Below are 6,374 nucleotides of genomic sequence, written 5' to 3'. Positions count from 1 at the left end.
ACAAACAACAGCAGAAAAGCCACCTGGAAAACAAGCACATTGCTAATGCTAAACTGCAAAAAAGATAACACAGAATGGAAAACACTAAGAAAGAAAATGTGTGGAATCTTCTTGGAGATAGTTATTCCCTCATCTTAACACTTGTGTCTTGGTCTTCAAAGCTTGGAAATTTTCATTTTCATTTCACATCACCACTATTTTGTGTGTTTCTTTTTAATCACTGACCAATATATTAAAACATATCCATGTATTACAACTTGTCCATAGGCATCAAAAGGGTTGTAAAGAGGAAAAAAATAGCAGCTTGGACAAATAAAGAAGGAAGAAAGATCATGTCACTTCTGGTGGTTTCTGTTTCTAGGCAAACAAATACTGTCTTAAAGCAAGAAGGAAGCATATTTGTGTGTTTCTTTTTAATCACTGACCAATATATTAAAACATATCCATGTATTACAACTTGTCCATAGGCATCAAAAGGGTTGTAAAGAGGAAAAAAATAGCAGCTTGGACAAATAAAGAAGGAAGAAAGATCATGTCACTTCTGGTGGTTTCTGTTTCTAGGCAAACAAATACTGTCTTAAAGCAAGAAGGAAGCATAAAATATGGTTTGGGTTTGGGTTGGAAGGGACATTAAAGACCATCTAGCCCCAACCCCTGCCATGGGCAGGGACATCTCCCACCACACCACATTGCTCCAAGCCCCATCCAACCTGGCCTGGAACACTCCCAGGGATGGAGCAGCCACAGCTTCTCTGGGCAACCTGTGCCAGTGCATCACCACCTCACAGGGAAGAATTTCTTCCCAATATCCCACCTAAACCTCCCATGGCATTTTGCATTATGCAAAGCCTCCCCTGACTTGACCAGCAAACCCTTTCCTCAGTTTCACTCCAAAAGAACTTTAAGAACAAACTTAACTTTTCCAAACAAAAATAATTTCATCATTTTGTGTGGCATTAACACCCTGCTACTTCTATATGTTATCTATATTTTTCTTGTTGACATTCAACCAATTCAGAGCTAAAAATCCATCCTGCACTTTTTCAGGGGTCATAAATCATAAAAAGGTTATATTTTATGAAAGCTGAAGCTGAGAAGTAAACAGCATATTTGTATCAAAAGAGTTTCATCTATTAAGCAGCAATGACAGGGCCCTCTGGGCCAAAATCTAGTTTTCTTACTTAAAAAGCTTAGTTCCTTTGTAGACTCCTGCAGGGACCTATAACAGTTGGAATTGGGTTTTTTATGCCTTTGAGGCCTCCAAATGAATGTTACAGTTTTCCATTATTTTCTTTCTTCTTTTGAGAGAACGAGGCTACCTGCTTATTGCCTAAAACCTACACCCTGCAATTGTTCTGTTGGAAAATCTGTCTTCCAGCCGTAGCCTCACGTATGCTCAGGCATCTTTAGTGTTGCCTTTCCATTTTACCCAATGCAGGGTAAAATACACGAGGAGAGAAATGCAGCCTGCAATTGTAGGCAGCATCTGTTCAAAATTTCATCTTAAGCTTTTTTTACATTTGCAAGGTTTCCGAAATTACCTTTGAAGAGCAGAAACCTGCCAAGTCGTACAAGTGTTCATTTTATATCCTGCAAAAAATGCATGTTTTTATCGAGATACCCAAGTGACAGTGATTGCAGAGGAAACATGAGTGCCTGGGAGCTGGAAATTCAGATGGGGTTATTTCTTTTTCCTTCCCTGCTACCTTCTCTGTGACATTAACTCAGAGACAGATGCCCAATCGTTTCTCACTGAGAGTTGAGCATTGCAGTATCTTGGAGGGTCTCAGGTTTTGTATCTGTCTCCCACTTTTAAATACCTCCCCATCACACCTGGAGCTGTGAGGACAGACACGTTAGATCTGTGTGGTACTCTGATACTGCAGTGTTGTGAGTGGTTAAATATGGCCAGCGATTTCCAGCTCAGAGTGTACAGCACTAAACATGTGCAAATCAATCTCTGCAGGACCAGGACCTGAATGTATTAACTTCAGCCATTCTCACCTGGCAAACAGCCTCAATTCAGATTGGGGCAGATTCCTCCCAGGTATAACCCAACCAATCTCAAGACACACCAAGGTTGAATTTGGCTTGGCACCCACCATCAACATCTGATTCATCTGAGCACCAGCACAGCTGAAATGCTCTGGAGCACTTCACAACTTTCCATCCATGTGAAATGAAGGCATCAGGCTGCGTCTTTCTTCTTATTAAAATGTTGCTATTAGTCCACCTTCAGCTATTAGAAGATGATAGACCTGACCCTTTTTGAATGGTGTAATTTCCAGCCGTGAAGATCTCTATATTCCCCTCTGATTACATCACAAGCACGAGCTCAGAGTCAGCAAATTCACCACCTCTCAACTCGTGGAATAATCACTAACAATTAACAAAATGATATATCCAAGTCACAGTAATCTTTTTAGCCACTTTGAACATATATTTGTTCTTTTGATGTCCTGTGTGAATAGGAGTGCTTTATCTGACTGATGATGGGCTAAACAATGGTTCAGAGTTGTAATATGGAACTCAATTTGCTGGAACTATCATCTGAAAGGCCTGGACAATTTATTGAACACTGCAGATGAAAGAAAGAGGGGGGAAAAAAATTTAAAAACTGACCACTTCTAAAATGAAGAAAATAGAGCAGTAAAGGGTATTGTAATCTACTTTAATCTTCCTTAATGTAGAAAAATATGAAATGCCATTAAAGCCTCCTTTGAAATGGATGTGTCGGCATAGCTTGAGCACCAAAATCTAGTTAATGAATCTATTGTTAAAGCAAATAAACAGGAAAGCAGCAGAGAAGAAGTGATCTGTGCTTTACACTGACTAATTCAGAAGATGAAAGCAGAGAAAAATTAAAGTTAAATTCATATAAATATTACAGCCAAGGAGAATAGTTACAGGTGTCAAAAAAAAAAAAAAAAAAAGAGAGAGAGAGAGAGAGGAAAGGTAAAGCATGAATTTTCATTCAATTTGCAAGTCACAACCAGGAGACACTTTTTTGTATAAGAGCAAAGTCAGGCAAGATGAAAGCTTTTCAAGGGGCACAATAATTAACATTTTAAAAGGTTTTAGCAATAAAATAATGATTCCACAATAACAGCAATTTAATCATTTTATTTGAGAAATTAAATTGATTGCTAGTGTTCATTTGTAAGAAGTGGCATTTACTGCATTTGTAAGAAGTTATCAAATCACACTTCCATTTTAATAGTTGGGGGTTTTGATATGTGTTCAACATTCAGAGAGAGAAGAGACGTCGCTGTCGTTTGCCTAAATGATTGTGCATGATGCTGCATTTCTTTATGCACATACCCATGTTTAAAGCAGGAATAAATACTGCTAATAAATGTCAGACAAGAGCAAGTTAGAGCAGGATGGTGTGAGGAGAAGCTGAGATGCTCTTGGTACCAGCAGAGTTTGTACCAGAGCAGTGATTCTATCCAGAAGTCATACAAACATCTGGAGATCCTCACACGGGGCTGGCCATGCTTCCACCCTGACACACCAATAATTGACAGGGTGTTGCTGCTGATGTTTCTTGTAAGCCTCTGAGGATGGTGGGGAGGCTTTCCAGAAACCTGAAATGGTCCAGCTGAGTTCACCACCATCATAGCATCTCAAGGTGATGTCTTTCTGAGCAGAGGGAATGGAGACCCTACACTCTCTTCTCCTAGCTCAGAATGGGAAGGTGGAGAATGGCTGTGCTCATGCACAGGTACAAGGCACTAGGGCTTGTCTGGGAGCAGCCTGGAGTGGGAACTGTCTCTTTGCTGTCTGCTTTGGATGCAGAATGGCAAAACATGCTGTTTCCACACAAGGAGCATCTCACAGGGCGATGCTCAGGGGAAGAGTGAGGCTCAGCCCTGCTGAAGTCAGTGGAAAGATTTGCATCAGCTCCAGTGGGTGCAAACACATACTAATTTCATGCTAAAAAATAAATTAAAATATACATATATATACCTAAACACACAAAAATCCTCCAAGCAGCAAACACAAACTAGGCAAGGTGGACCCAGCTCCACCTCAGCTTAGGGCCAGGAGAGAACGACAGGGTCCTAACTCCGCACATCTTTGGCAGTAATTAAATCACGGCATAGATAAAGTGAGCAAATCATAGATCATCTCAACCAGACTATCCATATAATTGTCAAAATCTAATTTAAATGACAGATCCACTGCAGCATACGTTTTGTGTACGTCTAATGAATTTGTGTTTCCAGCCCATATATTTTAACTTTCTGATTGCATTAGTTCCTTTGGTTGAGTGTCCACACACCAAATCAACATCTCTAAGATAATGATAATGCACCACTCTGTTTTCTACATCTGTCCAGACCAGAATGTAAGGCAAGATGAGACTCTCATGGCTGACAATGGCATGTGCTCTTTTTCTTCCCTCCCCTCCCCAAAATGTGCACTGTTCAAAATTGGGCTGTTTCAATTTTCCTTTTAAAACTATAAGCTTTAACTCTCAGAGGTGGGAGTTGTGTAGGAAGAAGCTGCCAGGTAACAGATGTATCCGTTAAAGTTGCTGCTTGAGTGTGGACAGTAATAGGATTTCCAGAAATGAACTGCTATTTTGTGAGGCACTAACACAGAAATGTACAGTGGGAAATGAGAGCTTGAACTTTGCTTCTCGTGGAGAATTGAACCGTCTGTTTCAAAGAAGGCAAAAAAAAAAAAAGGAAAGATTTGAAAACAAGCCATTTTCCATTGCTTATCCTTTAATTTATATTTAATAAGAACAATTTTTTGCTTTGTTTTGGCATGTAGAAGGCCAAACTTTTATAAGACAAATTCCACCTGAACATATCTCCATCTCTGTGTCTCTGTCTGTATCTTGTGTCCTTCTTTCTGCCTCTTGTGACAGCTCAGGATAACATGGTGATGTTGTATGAACAACATTTCCTTGGATAGGGTTACACCGAGGACACCTTTTGTTCCTATCTGGCCACTGTGTAATAGCTTTATAGTTTTTCAGATGGCCAAAAAGATTTGTGCCATCTCCCAACCAAATAAAACAGAATAAAATAAAAGCCATATGCATTAAGGGCAACAGCTTGATGAAGGCTAAAGGTTAGGTTCAGCCAGTGACCACAGAGGTTTTCCAAAAGGCCAAGAGAGCTGATGGTGCTGCAGAGCTCCTGACCTTGGTCAGGCCACCCAGACCTCCTGTGGCCTCTCACCTCACCCTTAAACATACAGCACTAATTGAAAAGTCCTCCTTTCAGCCCAGAGAGGATTCATTCCTCCTTCATTGACTGACCTTTCAAGTCTATCATGGATTCTGTGTCCTGAAAGACTTTTAGTCTGTGAAATGGATGATTGTAAGATGTTCAGCCTCCCTTTGTCTCTGTGTTTTAAAAACTAGAAGTCAGTCCAAACAAAAATGTAATGTGGTACTGCAAGAAACGTTGGTGGTAAAGTCAGACAAAAATATTCACAGTAAAAGCACACAATTTACAGTCAGATCTCATTTCACTCTATATTCCATATACTCACTTCATATATATTCCATAGTGAAAAAGGAGTCAATAACAAATGTTGGTTTATTCATAGAATCATATGAATCAATTTTTAGGGGCTGGAATGGAGCTTAGAGATGATCCAGCCCCAACCCTTGCCCTGGGCAGGGACACCTCCCACCAGAGCAGGTTGCTCAAGGCTCATCCAACCTGGCTGTGAACACTGCCAGGGTTGGGCCTTCTACTCCCTCCCTGGTAGTAGAGTAGCAAATTCAGAATGTTTGCTGCCCTGTGGTTCTCTTTTGGGGATGTCACCCCTATACTCCCCCTGAGCTCTACAGCCCCTTGCAGCTGTGGGTTAAAGCTCATCAGATTGAACCCAGCTTCCAAAGGCACATCCCAGCAAAGAGCTTATTAAATCACAGGGACTATTCACAGTGGTGCCAGTGAGTGCTTGGGATTGGGTCCCTCATTTCTTTCTCTTGCTTTTCCTCCAAAGTCCTGCCACTTTGATAAGTGACATTTCCTATGGCAGCCTTCCTATTACACATTTAGCACCTAGTCCCTGCTTGGCTGTTTGCAGCCTTGCACTTGCCTAATTTTTTTCCTGTTAGCTTTCTAATTCTCCTCTTCACCCCAATTCAGTTGCAAAATTCAATTAAGGCTGGTTCAAAATTGCAAGGGCAAGTGAGCAGCACCTGGCATGAGGGCAGGCTGCAATGTCTGCTAGCACAGACAGCAGCTCTAAAAGGCTGGTCAAATATTTCAATTTATTTCTTGGGTTTAGCTTGTTTCTTTCAATTATCTTGATCTCTTTATAATTTTACCATAGCTGGGAAAGGCAGACAGATGCCCTCAGGCCTTGCCAACAACCATTTACCTCTCTCAAATATATATCAG

This window comes from Acanthisitta chloris, unplaced genomic scaffold, assembly GCF_000695815.1.
Source record: "Acanthisitta chloris isolate BGI_N310 unplaced genomic scaffold, ASM69581v1 scaffold9392, whole genome shotgun sequence".
In the NCBI taxonomy this organism is placed as follows: Eukaryota; Metazoa; Chordata; class Aves; order Passeriformes; family Acanthisittidae; genus Acanthisitta; species Acanthisitta chloris.
Note: the sequence above shows the minus strand (reverse complement) of the source record.